Consider the following 15,609-nt stretch of genomic DNA (forward strand, 5'->3'; position numbering starts at 1 on the left):
AGCAGCAGATTACTCTGACGGGCCCTCTTGCCCAAGCTTGGATAGATGCTCGGCGTCACATAGCCAAGATGACTCCCGGGCAGCTCGGCGATAGCAACCTTCAACAGGCCACCGGGGTATGCTCTCCTTTTCTTTGTTTGCATATTCGAATTATGTTTTTAATCTGTGGACATTTGTTGGTAGAACTGGGTGGAGCAGATCGCTATTAGCGATCGATTGGCCGAGCTGGAGGATGAGTTGAAAAAACAAAAACCCGCGGGGGGCAACGGGCAGTCGACTGCCGCTCTGGAGAAGGCCAAAAAATCGCTTGATGCCGAACGGAAAAGGGCTAACGATTTGGCGAGCAAAGTCGTTCGGCTTGAAGCGATGATCAAGCAACGGGAGAAGGAGCTCAAAACGGCGAACACTCGGAAGCAACAGGCCATCAATGATATGGACCGTATGAAGGTGGAGATCAGGGGGTTGGAACAACGCATCAAAGACTTGGACGCCCTGCTGGCCACCGAGAAGGAGGGCCGCTCGGCGGATCTCCAAAGATTCGACGGAGATTTGGCAGAGCTCCAAGCCGCCAGCGATGCTGCCCACGCCGCGCTCAAGGAATACCAAGAGGGGGAGTCGGCCCACTTTGACGAAGTGAGGAAAGCGTTCCTTTGCTCGGAGGGCTTCGGAGAGAAGTTTACCGACAAGATATCCCTCACGTTCGAGGAGGCGATTAAGGCGGCGGTGGGATATCTAAAGACCAAAGGTCACCTGCCTGCCGAGCTGACCATCACCCCCGAGGATCTAGCGAGCGTGATGGACACCATCCCCGACGCTCTTTTTGATTTTGATGTGTGAGGAGCGTTTTTATAAACTTTTTTGTATTCCTGCCGTTCGGCCCAGGCTATCTCTGTAATGACTTTTTTGGCTTGCGTAATAAATGATCTTCTATTCCTTTCACATTTTATTGTGGCAAGAACTTACTAAGTATTCTTTATAACCATCCCGCTCGGCACCTCGCTATGCCAGACAAGCGAATTATCTTTAATGTCTCATTACGCGCCTGATTAGCCGCTCAGCGCGCAAACTTGTTTGCCTCTTTAATTCCGATTAATCATCCTTTGCTTCGCGCCTTACCTCAAAGGGGTTTTCGTTGGATGAGAGCCGCTCGGGCGCTGGCTCGTCTCTTGATATTTATCGTCGGTGCTCGACGGCGCGGTTATTTATAGCCGGTCGGCGCGGCTCTCGATTTTTAACGACGGGGCTCGTCGGCTTTCCGCTCGGACGTTTATAGACGCCGGCTCGTCTCTCGATATTTAACGTCGGTGCTGGACGGCGCGGATATTTATAGCCGGTCGGCGCGGCTCTCGATTTTTAACGACGGGGCTCGTCGGCTTTCCGCTCGGACGTTTATAGACGCCGGCTCGTCTCTCGATATTTAACGTCGGTGCTCGACGGCGCGGATATTTATAGCCGGTCGGCGCGGCTCTCGATTTTTAACGACGGGGCTCGTCGGCTTTCCGCTCGGACGTTTATAGACGCCGGCTCGTCTCTCGATATTTAACGTCGGTGCTCGGCGCGGATATTTATAGCGGTCGGCGCGGCTCTAGATTTTAACCGGGGCTCGTCGGCTTTCCGCTTGGACGTTTATAGGCGCCGGCTCGTCTCGATATTTAACGTCGGTGCTCGGCGCGGATATTTATAGCCGGTCGGCGCTGCTCTCGATTTTAACGACGGGGCTCGTCCGCTTTCCGCTCGGACGTTTATAGGCGGCTCGTCTCTCGATATTTAACGTCGGTGCTCGACGGATATTACGGTCGGCGCGGCTCTCAATTTTTAACGACGGGGCTCGTCGGCTTTCCGCTCGGACGTTTATAGACGCCGGCTCGTCTCTCGATATTTAACGTCGGTGCTCGACGGCGCGGATATTTATAGCCGGTCGGCGCGGCTCTTCGGTTTAACGTCTGGGCTAGACGGGCTTTTTAAGCCTAATTTGGACAACGTTTACCTGGCCGAACGACACATGGTCTTCGGAATTGAGCTTTTGGCTCGTACAATATACCTCCGGCTGAGCAGCTCGGGGCCTTCGTCTTCGAGCTCCCAGCTCGGATATAAACCTCCCGGCCGATCGGCTCGGGGGCCTTCGGTCCTCGTTGACGATGCCTTATATTTGTTTTCTTGATTCTTTATTTCTACATTTCAAGTATTCAGTCGAAAAAAGTACACAGGATGATTTACATATGCACACCTTTCACCCTGCTCGGTAAGGCTGGAGGTGGTTCGCGCTCCACGGCCTATCTAGCTGCCGACCTTCCTCATCCTCCAAATAATACGCACCCGAGCGGAGCTTCTCGATGATTTTGAAGGGACCTGCCCACGGAGCTTCAAGCTTGCCGACGTCGCCGACCGGTTTGACTTTCTTCCAGACAAGATCGCCAACCTGGAATGATCTGGGAATGACGCGCCGATTGTAGTTTTGCTTCATCCGCTGACGGTATGCCATCAGCCGAACGGACGCCTTTGCCCTCTCCTCTTCTACCAAATCCAGCTCCATGTTCCTCCGTTCGGCGTTGTCATCATCGTAGCTCTGGATCCGGACGGACTCGACGCCGACTTCAACCGGAATGACGGCCTCTCCGCCATATACCAAATGGAACGGTGTGACTCCTGTCCCTTCCTTTGGCGTCGTTCGGATGGCCCACAAGACGCTCGGCACTTCATCCGGCCAACTCCCTCCCAAATGGTCGAGCCGAGCGCGCAGAATACGAAGAATTTCCCGGTTGGCCACTTCAGCTTGACCGTTGCTCTGAGGATAGGCCACGGACGTGAAATGTTGCTCAATGCCGTAGCTTTTGCACCAATCCTCTAATATCCTCCCTGTGAACTGCCGCCCGTTGTCGGACACTAGTCGGCGAGGGATGCCGAACCGACAAATGATGTGTTGCCAGATGAATTTTTTAACCATTTGTTCAGTGATCTTTGCCAGCGGCTCGACCTCCACCCACTTGGAGAAATAGTCGACCGCCACTAGTAAGAATTTCCTCTGCCCGGCCGCCATCGGAAATGGACCGACAATATCCATTCCCCATTGGTCGAACGGGCATGAAACGCTTGACGCCTTCATTTCTTCGGCTGGTCGGTGGGAGAAGTTGTGATACTTCTGGCATGAAAGGCAGGTAGATACTGTCCGAGCGGCATCTGTTTGTAAAGTTGGCCAAAAGTATCCGGCCAAGAGGATCTTCTTGGCCAACGAGCGGCCGCCCGGATGCCCCCCGCATGATCCTTGATGCACTTCCTGGAGGATGTAAGCTGAGTCCTTCGAGCTTACACATTTCAGCAACGGGCGCGAGAAAGCTTTCTTGTAAAGCTGATCTCCGATGAGTGTAAACCGACCGGCTCTTCTTCTGAGGAGCCGGGCTGCATATTCATCGGATGGTGTGGTGCCCGAACGGAGGAATTCTATGATAGGTGTCCTCCAGTCGCTTGGAAACGTGAGACCTTGCATCCGGTCGACGTGCGCCACCAGCAGTATTTTTTCAATTGGTTGCAAAATGGTGACCGACGTTATTGAGCTTGCGAGTTTGGCTAACTCATCGGCCGCCTGGTTCTCCGTTCGGGGAATCTTCTGAATAAGCACCTCTCGGAAAGTAGCTTTGAGTTTTTCAAAGGCCTCAGCGTAGAGTTTAAGCCGAACGCTGTTTATTTCAAAGGTGTCAGATAGTTGCTGAGCGGCCAACTGTGAATCAGAATAAAGTGTCACCCGACCGGCTCCCACATGCCGTGCCGCCTGCAATCCGGCTATGAGGGCCTTATACTCTGCTTCATTGTTGGTAGCTTTGTAATCTAGCCGGACGGATAGGTGCATTTTTTCTTCTTGAGGCGAGAGCAGCAATATTCCAATCCCACTTCCGAGCCGAGTGGAAGACTCATCCACATATATTCTCCACACAGCTTCCGGCTCTGGCCTTTGCACTTCGGTCACAAAATCAGCCAAGGATTGCGCTTTGATCGCCGAGCGGGGCTGGTATTGGATATCGAATTCGCTCAACTCTATAGTCCATTTGATGAGCCGTCCAGACGCTTCTGGATTCAACAACACTCTTCCTAGCGAGTTGTTCGTCCGGACAATGATGGCGTGAGCCAAGAAATATGGTCGAAGGCGCCGAGCGGCTAGAACCAAAGCAAAGGCCAACTTCTCGAGCCCGGTGTAACGAGATTCAGCATCTTTTAAAATGTGGCTTAGAAAATACACCGGCTGCTCTTCGCCGCTTGCCCTCACAAGTGCTGAGCCTACAGCATGCTCAGTTGAAGACAGATAAACATAAAGTGACTCACCCCCGATCGGCTTGGCTAGTACAGGCAGGGAATTAAGATACATCTTCAATTCTTCGAATGCCCGGTCGCACTCCTCGTCCCAGTGAAATTTAGTGGCCTTGCGCAAAATTTTGAAGAAAGGGAGGCTCCGGTCGGCAGTTTTGGAGATGAATCTGGACAATGCGGTTATCCGACCGGTCAACCGCTGTACTTCCCTTGTATTTCTTGGAGGCGGCATGTCTTGTAGAGCTTTCACCTTACTGGGATTTGCTTTGATTCCCCGCTCGGTCACTATATACCCCAATAACGCCCTCCTTTTGCTTCGAACAGGCACTTCTGGGGATTTAGCTTGACTCCATATTTGCGCAGCGTTCGGAAGGTTTCTTCCATGTCCTTGAAGAGATCGGCCGCTCGGACGGATTTGATAAGAATGTCGTCCACATATACTTCCAGATTACGCCCGATCTGCTCCTTGAACACTTTGTTCATCAAGCGTTGATAGGTGGCCCCGACATTCTTCAATCTGAACGGCATCACATTATAGCAATATGTGCCGTCGGCCGTTACGAAGCTTACTTTTTCTTGATCTTCCCGGGCGAGCGGCACTTGATGATATCCTTGGTAGGCGTCAAGCATGCAAATTAATTCGCAGCCGGCCGTAGAGTCCACCAGCTGATCTATCCGTGGCAGGGGATAAAAATCTTTGGGGCATGCTTTGTTTAAGTCCCGAAAGTCGATGCAGACTCTCCACTTGCCGCCCGGCTTGGAGACCAATACTACGTTGGCCAGCCAGCTCGAGAACTGCACCTCGCGTATGTGGCCGGCCTCCAGAAGTTTCTCTACTTCCGCCCGGATGATGACATTCTGCTCGGCACTGAAATCCCTTTTTCTCTGCTTCACTGGCCGAGCATCCGGTCGGACATGCAACTCATGCTGCGCTAGGCTCGGCGAAATTCCGGGCAACTCATGTGTCGACCAGACGAAGACATCATGATTTCGTTGGAGGCATTGGATCAGTTCCTCCTTCTGCTCCTCCTCCATATCAGAGGCGATAAAAGTCGTGGTCTCCGATCGGGTCGGATGGATCTGAACCTCCTCCTTTTCATCATAAATTAAAGCAGGAGGTTTCTCAGTTATGGCGTGTACCTCGATTCGAGGCGTTTTCCGAGCAGAATTAGCTTCTGCTCTGACCATTTCGATGTAACATCGGCGAGCTGCTAGCTGGTCTCCTCGTACTTCTCCCACTTTGTCCTCCACGGGGAACTTGATCTTCTGATGGAAGGTTGAGACGACCGCTCGGAATTCGCTGAGCGTCGGTCGTCCCAAAATGACGTTGTAGGATGAGGGAGAGTCGACCACCACGAAATTTATGGTCCTGGTCCTCCTGAGCGGCTCCTCTCCCAGCGAAGTAGCCAGCCGGATCTGTCCGACCGGCTGAACCTCGTTGCCCGTAAACCCATAGAGCGGGGTTGTCATGGGTAGCAGCTCGGCTCGATCAATTTGCAGCTGATCGAACGCCTTCTTGAATATGATGTTGACCGAGCTCCCTGTGTCAACGAATATGCGATGAATAGTGTAATTTGCTATTACCGCTTTAATGAGCAGAGCGTCGTCGTGGGGCACTTCAACTCCTTCTAAGTCCCCGGGTCCGAAAGTGATTTCCGGTCCACTTGCCCGCTCCTGGCTGCAACCGACCGCGTGGATCTGGAGCTGCCGGACGCCCTCCTTTCTGGCTCGGTTGGAGTCTCCTCCGGTCGGCCCCCAGCAATAACGTTGATCTCGCCTCGGGAAGTGTTGCTCCTATTTTCCTCTTCCCGAGCGGCCGGTCGGGACCGTTCTCTGGACGCTCGGCGATTCTCCTGTCTTGGAGATCGGTGCCGATCGGGCGTCTGTTGATGTCGCCTCTCGGTACGAGTCCGGTCGGCTTCATGGGTCCTTTGTCTTCTGTCGCTGGGAGGAGACCGTCGTTCGACATTCCTAGGAACGGGGTTAGCCACGAAGGGAAGACTTCGACAATCCCTCGTGTTGTGCGTATCCGTCCGGTGGAAGGAGCAGAACATAGGGGTCCATCTCTTCTTTGGCTTGGGCCGAGCGGCAGCTACCTCTTGTACGTGTGATCTGGCGTGGGGGGCTCGGATTGCTTCGGTCTTTGGTCCTCTGGGCGGCTGCTGAGCGGCGTGCTGTTTCCGTTCGGCATGAATAGGTGCCCGCTCGGTTGGAGTTTCCTTTTTCCGGGCGGCTTGCGCTTCTTCCACGTTTATGTATTCGTTAGCCCGATGTAGCATGTGATCATAATCTCGGGACGGCTTTCGGATGAGCGACCGGAAGAAGTCCCCATCCACAATGCCTTGCATGAAGGCATTCATCATCGTCTCTGATGTGGCCGTTGGAATATCCATCGTCACTTGGTTGAATCGCTGGATGTAAGCTCGAAGCGATTCTCTCGGCTCTTGCTTGATGGCGAACAAGCTGACGCTTGTCTTCTGATAACGCCGACTGCTGGCGAAGTGGTGGAGGAAGGTCGTTCGGAAGTCCTTGAAGCTAGTGATGGATCCGTCCGGCAGCCTCCGAAACCATCGTTGAGTCGATCCCGAGAGAGTGGTAAGAAAGACTCGGCACTTTACTCCATCTGTGTATTGATGGAGTGTAGCCGTGTTATCAAACTTACCCAGATGATCATCCGGGTCTGTTGTTCCATTGTACTCGCCGATCGTCGGAGGCACGTAGTGCTTGGGCAGAGGATCTCGTAGAATAGCCTCCGAGAATTGGCGATTGATCCGCTCGGGGGATGAGTCCGCTCGGGGGGCTTTCCCCTTTCTGTCATCTCGCCTAGGCATCTCGTCTGAAGAAGATCCTCTATCTCTTCGAGCGGGTACGGCTTCAGGGGTGCGAAATAAGGCTCGATGGAATGCGACGGTGGCTGGAGGTGCTTCCGCTCGGCCACCTGACGCAGATGTTGCTTGTTGCTCCGGCCGCTCGGCTGCTGCTTTCTGTTTTTGCTCCACAAGTTTGGCGGCCCTCATCTCGACCAGAGCGTCGAGTTCTTCTGTTGAAAGCGCCACCGTGTGTTGTCGTCCAGCCTCGTCCATCGTTTCCGTTCGGATGCAGGTGCGTTCCCACAGACGGCGCCACATACCATCATTGTCAAAACTAATAGTCCGCTCGGACGAATATTGCTGAATCCAGAAGCGTCCGGATGACTCATCAAATGGACAACGGAGTTGAGCGAGTTCGACATTCAATACCAGCCCCGGTTGGCGATAAAAGCGCAGCCCTTGGTGGATTTTGTCACCGAAGTACAAAGGTCAGAGCCCGAAGCCATGTGGAAGATATTTGTAGACGGATCACCCACTCGGCTCGGGAGCGGTATTGGTGTATTATTGCTGTCTCCCCAAGAAGAGAAGAAGCACTTATCCGTCCGGCTGGATTATAGAGCTACAAACAATGAAGCTGAGTATGAAGCCCTTATAGTTGGCTTGCAGGCAGCTCGGCATGTGGGAGCCGGACGGGTGACAATATATTCAGATTCTCAGTTGGCCGCTCAGCAACTCTCTGGTACTTTTGAGATTAACAACGCTCGGCTCAAACTCTATGCTGAAGCCTTTGAGAAACTCAAAGCCAATTTCAGAGAGGTCATCATCCAAAAGATACCCCGAGCGGAAAATCAAGCGGCCGATGAATTAGCCAAGCTTGCAAGTGTAATAATGCCGCTCGGCACCCAGTCACCAATCGAACAAGTATCTTTGGTGGCGCACGTCGACCGGAAGGAAGCTCTCACATTCCCAAGTGATTGGAGGGCACCCATCATGGAGTTTCTCCGCTCGGGAGCCACGCCATCCGAACACCATGAAGCCCAACTTATTAGGAGAAGGGCCGGTCGGTTCACCCTTATTGGAGATCAACTCTACAAGAAGGCTTTCTCCCGTCCGTTGTTGAAATGCGTGAGCTCGGAAGACGCGGCGTACATCCTCCAAGAAGTGCACCAAGGATCATGCGGAGGACATCCGGGCGGGCGATCGCTGGCTAAAAAGATACTGCTGCCCGGATAATTCTGGCCCACCCTGCAAACAGACGCCGCTCATACCGTCTCGACGTGCCTCTCTTGTCAGAAGTATCATAATTTCTCACACCGACTGGCAGAAGAAATGAAAGCAGCCACTGTGTCCTGTCCCTTCGACCAATGGGGAATGGATATTGTGGGTCCATTCCCTATGGCGAGCGGGCAGCGGAAATTTTTACTAGTGGCGGTCGATTATTTTTCCAAATGGGTGGAGGCCGAGCAGCTAGCCAAGATCACCGAGCAGTTGGTCAAGAAGTTTATTTGGCAGAACATCATCTGTCGGTTCAATATCCCTCGTCGACTTATTTTCGACAACGGGCGGCAGTTCACAGGAAAATTGCTCGAAGATTGGTGCAAAAGCTTCGGCATTGAACAACACTTCACCTCCGTGGCGTACCCCAGAGCAACGGTCAAGCCGAAGTAGCCAATCGGGAAATTCTTCACATTTTGCGCGCTCGGCTCGACGATCTGGGAGGAAGTTGGGTGGATGAAGTGCCGGGCGTTCTGTGGGCCATCCGGACGACCCCAAAGGAAGGAACGGGCGTCACGCCTTTCTATCTTGTGTACGGCGGCGAAGCAGTGGTTCCTGTGGAAGTCGGCGTCGAGTCCGCCCGGATCCATAATTATGATGATGGCAACGCTGAGCGAAGGAACATGGAGCTAGATTTGGTCGACGAGGAGCGAGCCAAGGCGTCCGTTCGGCTGATGGCGTACCGGCAACGGATGAAGCAAAACTACAACCGGCGGGTCATCCCAGATCATTCCAGGTCGGCGACCTTGTCTGGAAGAAAGTGAAGTCGGTCGGTGACGTCGGCGAGCTAGAAGCTCCTTGAGCGGGCCCCTTCAAAATCATCGAAAAGCTCCGCTCGGGCGCTTATTATTTGGAGGATGAAGACGGGCGACAACTGAATAGGCCATGGAGCGCGAATCATCTCCAGCCTTATCGAGCTGGGTGAAAGGTGCACGGATGTAACTCATTTTTATATATGTTTTGGTCGCCTAGGTCCTTGTAATGCAGGAAGCAGAAATAATTAAAGGATGGCAAATAGCTTCGCCGAACGGCAGTGTCAAAATTAGCCTTAAAGGCCGTCGAGCTCCGACGTTAAATATCGAGAGACGAGCCGGCGTCTATAAACCCGCCGAGCGGAAGACCGTCGAGCTCCGACGTTAAATATCGAGAGACGAGCCGGCGTCTATAAACCCGCCGAGCGGAAGACCGTCGAACTTCGACGTTAAATATCGAGAGACGAGCCGGCGTCTATAAATCCTCTGAGCAGAAGAAGGAAATAAAAAAGGACCGCACATGTCCGAGAAACTCGCCATCAATATCGTTCGATCGACTCTACGTCCTGCTTGGCTCAAAGCCCAAAGGTACTGGTCGACTTTTAGTGAGCGATCTCTGCTATCAAAACGGAATGTTACACATTCGAAATAATTACCCGAGCGGAAGGGCAACACCAAGTACTTCGCAAAACTCCCTTTCGAATGCCAGAAGGGTGAGAATAGGCGAGTGGGCAACACACATATTAACTAGCAAAAGGACAAAGTGCGCGAAAGGAAGACACTGCATTAAAATTAAAAATTTAGGCCGGACGGCCTAAGTACAAAAAGGATCATATCTAGCCGAGTGGCCGAATTACAAAAGTTACTCGATATAATCATAAAGGTCCTTGGGGATGTTGTCCAGGAGCGCCACTTGATCGCCGGCCGGAATGGTAGTGGACTCCGGAAGAAGACCCTTAGACTTCAGATAAGTGGTGGTGGCGGTCATAGCCAAGTCGAAGGCTGTGTCCATCCGCTCGCAGATTTTCTCCGAGAATTCAGGCGAGCGGATGTAGCTCTGTCTTAAGGCAGCGATTCGACTCGGCTCGACATCTTGATATTCTTTGAAAGCCGCCTGGGAGCCAGTAAGGGCCTCATTTAGACTCTGAAGCTTGTCCGCGTCGGCCGAGCGGCCCGCCTTCTCCCTGTCGAGCTGCTCCATCAGCTCCTTTATCTTCAGCTCCAGGCCCCGAGCCTCCACGTTCTTTTTCTCCAGATCAGAGATAGCAGTATTTTTTCGAGTGGTGGCCAGGGTTAATTTTGTGTCAAGAGACTTGACTTGTCGCTCGGACTTGGCCAGGGCGTGAGCCTGGTCGGCCGCCTTCTTCTGCTAGGCCACCAGCAGATCTTGAGCTTTCTTCAGCTCCTTTTGCAGCTCAGAATATGAAGGGCCTTGAGAGCCGGACGGACCGACTGCCACCTTTAGTTGTCTCAGTTCTTCATCCACCATCGCCAGGCGGTTGGAGACTGCTATCTCCTCCACCCATCTCTGATGCAAAAGGAGAAGTTGTTAAGAGCCGATCGGAAAAATGCATGCAAAACTTCAGAAAAAACGAACTTACCCCCGTGGCCTCCTGCATGTGGCTATTGGCCAAGTTGCGGAGGGGGATCATCGCGATGCGCGCCCGAGCGTCGGCCCACATCTCAGCTAGGGGCCCTTTCAAGGTAATGGTGTACTCGGGCGCGGTGGGTCGGTCGGCTTCTGGCAGCAGCTCTTTAGTCGGGAGATGAAGAGTAACTTGTACGGTGCGGCCATGACCGTGGGTCGTCCGACCGGCAATCGGAAGGGGATCAGAAGCCGGTGCAGAAAACTGAGAATGAATGGTTGAGCACTGGACCGAGTGACGAGCGGGCGGAAGGGTGCTAACCGGAGTAGCCTCAATTGGAACAGCCGGCTCGCCCCATTCACAAGGAGTCCGGTCGGACGAAATGGCTTCGACCTCTGGCGCCTTGCCTCGAGCAGTCGCAGTGACCTGCTCGGATGGTTGGACCGCGGAGGTAGCCGACCGCAGGGGAGTCTCCACTCGGCGTCTCTTTTGTAGAGGTTGCTCCTCCTCCCGAGCGGAACCTTCCTCGAGGACAGTTGGTTCCCCAACGGGGGTGGCTCCGCTGGCCACGTTTTGTTGAGAAGATGGAGCGGTCGACTCAGCCTGAGTCCCGCTTTCTCCTTCATGGGATCCGACCTGCTGGATACCCAGCATTTCCATTTCTTTGGCCGCCGCGGCTTCGAGCGCCGCCGCCTTTCTCTTCAAAACGCCGGCCATTACCGAATCCATGATGATGTCCGCTGCAAAGGAAAGAAGAGAAATCAGTTAGCAATCAAAACAAAGGTCCAAGTAAAATGCTTACCGAAGCCGCTCGGAAGGGGAGTCCGCATTGGACTCAGGCCGAAGATGTACATCACCCCTTCGTGAAGAAGCTTATTGATGTCAAGCCGCAGACCGGCTAGCATATTTGCCGCATGGAGGTAGTCCGGTCGGGTCTTGAATTTCTTCAGCTCGGGAGTGGGGGGTAGGTTGACCTGCCACTTGGTCGGGAAGTTGGCCTGATCGGGCATACGGATGTAGAAAAAATAACCCTTCCAATGTTTATTGGAAGAAGGTAGTTTGTTGAAGAAGACTAAGCCGGGGCAAGCTTGGAATATGAAGGTGCCCAGCTCGGCTTGCTTGGGATAATAGAAATAAAAAAAGACCTCCGGTCGGAGGGGGATGTTGTGAATCTTGAACAAAACAACAACACCACAGAGGAGACGAAAGGTGTTGGGTATCAGACTACCGAGCGACACACCAAAAAAATTACAAACATCTATGATGAACGGATGTACAGGGAAACGCAGACCGGCGGTAAACTGGTCGTGGAAGACACAGAAAGCTCCGCGCGACGGCCTGTGCGGCCGGGCGGAAGGACCGGCTAAAAGAAGTTCAAACTCTTCGGGGATTTCAAAATTATCGGTTAGAGTGTCAAAGTCACGCTGATCAAATCGTGACTGCATGGTAGTGTACCAAGGGCCAAGGAACTGGTCTTCGGGATGGGAAGAGCTAGCCATGGGCCGATCGGAAGAAATAAAAAAAGCAAAAAGGCAGGAGAAAAACAACAGCAAGTGAAAAGAGGTTTCAAGGATTGAAACTGGGGAGACAAATACGGAGTAAACACCGGAAACAAGAAAGAAAAGGTATAGAGCCTTACTGCGAGGAAAAAGGATCAAGGAAGAGGCGCCGGAGAGCGTCAGAAAGCATGAAGGGAATCGCCGGAGCACCGAAACACCAGAGACAAAGGTAGAAATCGCGAAAGCAAGTGAGGGGAATATGAGAGAGCGAAGATTTTATATAGCGGGGGCCGGGCGGCCTCCGTCGTTGGATCCAGGTCACGGGAATCAAAGTGCACATCGCGCCGTCCATTTCGAACCGCCTCGATCCCATCAAAGCACCACACCGCCGCCGCCGTACGATGACGACAGTTCACCACGTGGCGTTCGGTCATTCGATGCATTTAATGAGCGCATGCTCAGCCTTAATGTCGAAGATTGGCATGGGTTACGAGGAGATCCGAGGAAGGTTGCTGTTGACTAACCTTAAAAGCCATCCCTGTGAAAAGCCGAGCGAATTAGGTGTGCCTGAAGGTGCCGCCCGGCTAGGCTAGCAGTCCAGTCAGTCGGACTAATCGCCTCTTTCGACTAGACTTGAAGGGGAGGCAAGTGATCCGGCGGTAAGAACAGGGGACCCCCGTTCTGTGGAGTCAACGCCACAGGGAAGTCAAAGGGCAGGTGGCTGGCTGGAGAGGGCGGCGACCGACCGGCCGGCCGGTGTCTAGTTGACGGTCAAAGGCACCCTGGCGAAAAGTAAGATTCCGGCACTCATTGGACAAAGATCGCGGGGCTGAGCGGAGGGCACGCTCGGCCGAAGACAGGAGGTAGCATGCTGCTAGCAGTATCCACCAAGCACGACCGAGGATCTCCCAACCACTATACATATCCGGGAGGCCGGACGTAGGTCGAAGGCTGTCCGGTTGGATGTTAGGCAAGGGAGTAAGGGCAAAAGGACAAGTGACACATCTTTTTCTGATAGCGGGTATGTTCCACATGTAGGCCATACTCCTAATCTTATGACAGGGGGTTCCGCTGTCCCATCGAGGACATGCTTGGACTGTAGCAGTATGGGTCAGGTAAGCTCACTGACAAGCCCTTACTGAGGTATGGGCCGCGGATACGTGTACACCTCGGTATGTGTACACTCGCTTCTCCGCTGCCCTATATAAAGGCCCTCATCCTTCGCCGGAGGTACGCGTTCTAATATTCGGAGAGCCACTTTTTCACTGCTTGCTTGCCTGACTTGAGCGTCGGAGGGTCATCGCTGGGAACCCCTTCCCGACCTGACTTTTGTGCAGGCTCGCCGGAGATTCGTGCGACCAGACGGAGGCCTACGCCATCGACTAGGAGAGCGCCACGTGCCCAGCGTCCGTTGGTTCAGCGATTCGGACAGGATCATATATATATATATATATATATATATATATATATATATATATATATACACACGAAAATATTATCCTACGACACACATCCATACGGATCGGTGCGATAGATCGATCCATTGATTGATTCACCCCCGTTGGCTTGATCAATGGATCGATCCAACAGGCATGAGAGGATGAAGCGGGGCTTCAGCCTCACTAGATCGATCAGTGGTTCGATCTAGCAGGCGCAAGAAGACGAAGCGGGACTTCAGCCCCGCTAGATGCCGGAACCCCTTGGGTTCACCTTCCCCTCTAGTTATAGTAAAGTTCGGGGGCAGGCGCCCGGAGACCGTCGACGGTGGGAGGGTGCGACTGGCATGACAGGCACGAGAAAACAAGTGAGACTGAATCGATCAGTGGATCGATCCAGCAAGCGTGAGAAGACGAAACGGGGCTGAATCGGATCGATTCAGCCTCGCTGGATCGATCTAGCAGGTGCGAGAAGACGAAGCGGGGCTGAATCGATCCACCGCTAAATCGATCAGTGGGTCGATCCAACACTAATTTTAATGCACGTCGCACCAAATTGCACGGAGCGTGCCGCAGGATAACTTCTCTCTCTCTATATATATATATATACACACGCGGTAACCCTGCTGCGGACCATTTACCATACGTTCGTACGTGATAGTGGTTCTCTAGGATGAACCCAGCCGTTTAGATTTATATAATATTTTTTTTATTTTAAATATATTATATATATTTTTAGAATTTAAAATTTTAAAATTAAGGAGTTGGGTTATAATAGATTTGAGTCAATAAAATTTTCTCTTTATAGTTCTTTTTGAGTTATTGTATTCAAGATTAAAATTTTTAAATATTTATGGGATATATTATATATATTTAGGAATTAAGATTTTAAAATTTAGGGGTTATGTTATAATAGATTTAAGTTAATTAATAAAATTTTCTTTTTAGGATTCAGGTTTTCCTCTTGGATTATAATATTTAAGATTAAAAATTTAAATATTCACGGGTATAATATTCCTCTTTAAGAAAATATTAATTTAAAAAAAATTAAATGCAGACGTCTAAATTGAATCCAGGTATCTTGATCAATGTAACATGATGATATACATATATATAATACCTTGTATGCTCATGGATATTCTCACAGCTCTGAGCGCTTGGAATCATTCACATCCCGATTTATTTTTTTGAGAATCGATTTATTTGTAATTTTTAGAGAACCTGTCACTCAGTTATATAAGATAATTGTGAGCGAAAGCTAACGTGAAGGTACCATAGATTTTGTTCTCCAAGATGTAATTAACTTATTTATTTATTTATTTATTAGTACATTAGATACTGTATTACAAAAGTTGACCTCAATATTAATCTATATTTTAAATTACATGGAGTTAAAATACATGCACATAGAAAAAAAAAATTCAAAGAAAAAATAAAGCACAATGAATTGCTATTTATAATGATTTTAAATATTGATGAGCAAAAGTTTTAGAGATATTCCTTGAGCCAGGTTCACTGAATGTAACGTGGGGCTTGGGGCCATGTGCCCTACACACTCCTTTTGATTTTAATAATAGTAGACGAAGAAAAAGGTGACAAGATTCCAATTTGTCTTGTTAATTAATTTAATATTTTTAATCGCCGAATGTAATAATAAAATGATCAAAGTTCAAATTCATAAATATTTTAGAGGTCAAATTTCTAAGTAATTTATTTGATAGGTGAACTAGAGAAAAAGTCGTCTAGTTCTAAAATTAATCGAGCAGAGTAGAAGAAATATGATTTACAATTGTAGAAAATATCAATTGAAATGAAATTGTATTTGTAGCAATTTCTTGCATAAGCAAACGTAGTATGAGAAAGAACAAGAGGGAAAGGAGGTGAGTATTGAAATTGTAACAACATCCACAATGATTCAGAGGGGAAATACAAAAGGATAAATTAGGGTTCCA

Source organism: Zingiber officinale, chromosome 6B (assembly GCF_018446385.1).
Source record: "Zingiber officinale cultivar Zhangliang chromosome 6B, Zo_v1.1, whole genome shotgun sequence".
Lineage (NCBI taxonomy): Eukaryota > Viridiplantae > Streptophyta > Magnoliopsida > Zingiberales > Zingiberaceae > Zingiber > Zingiber officinale.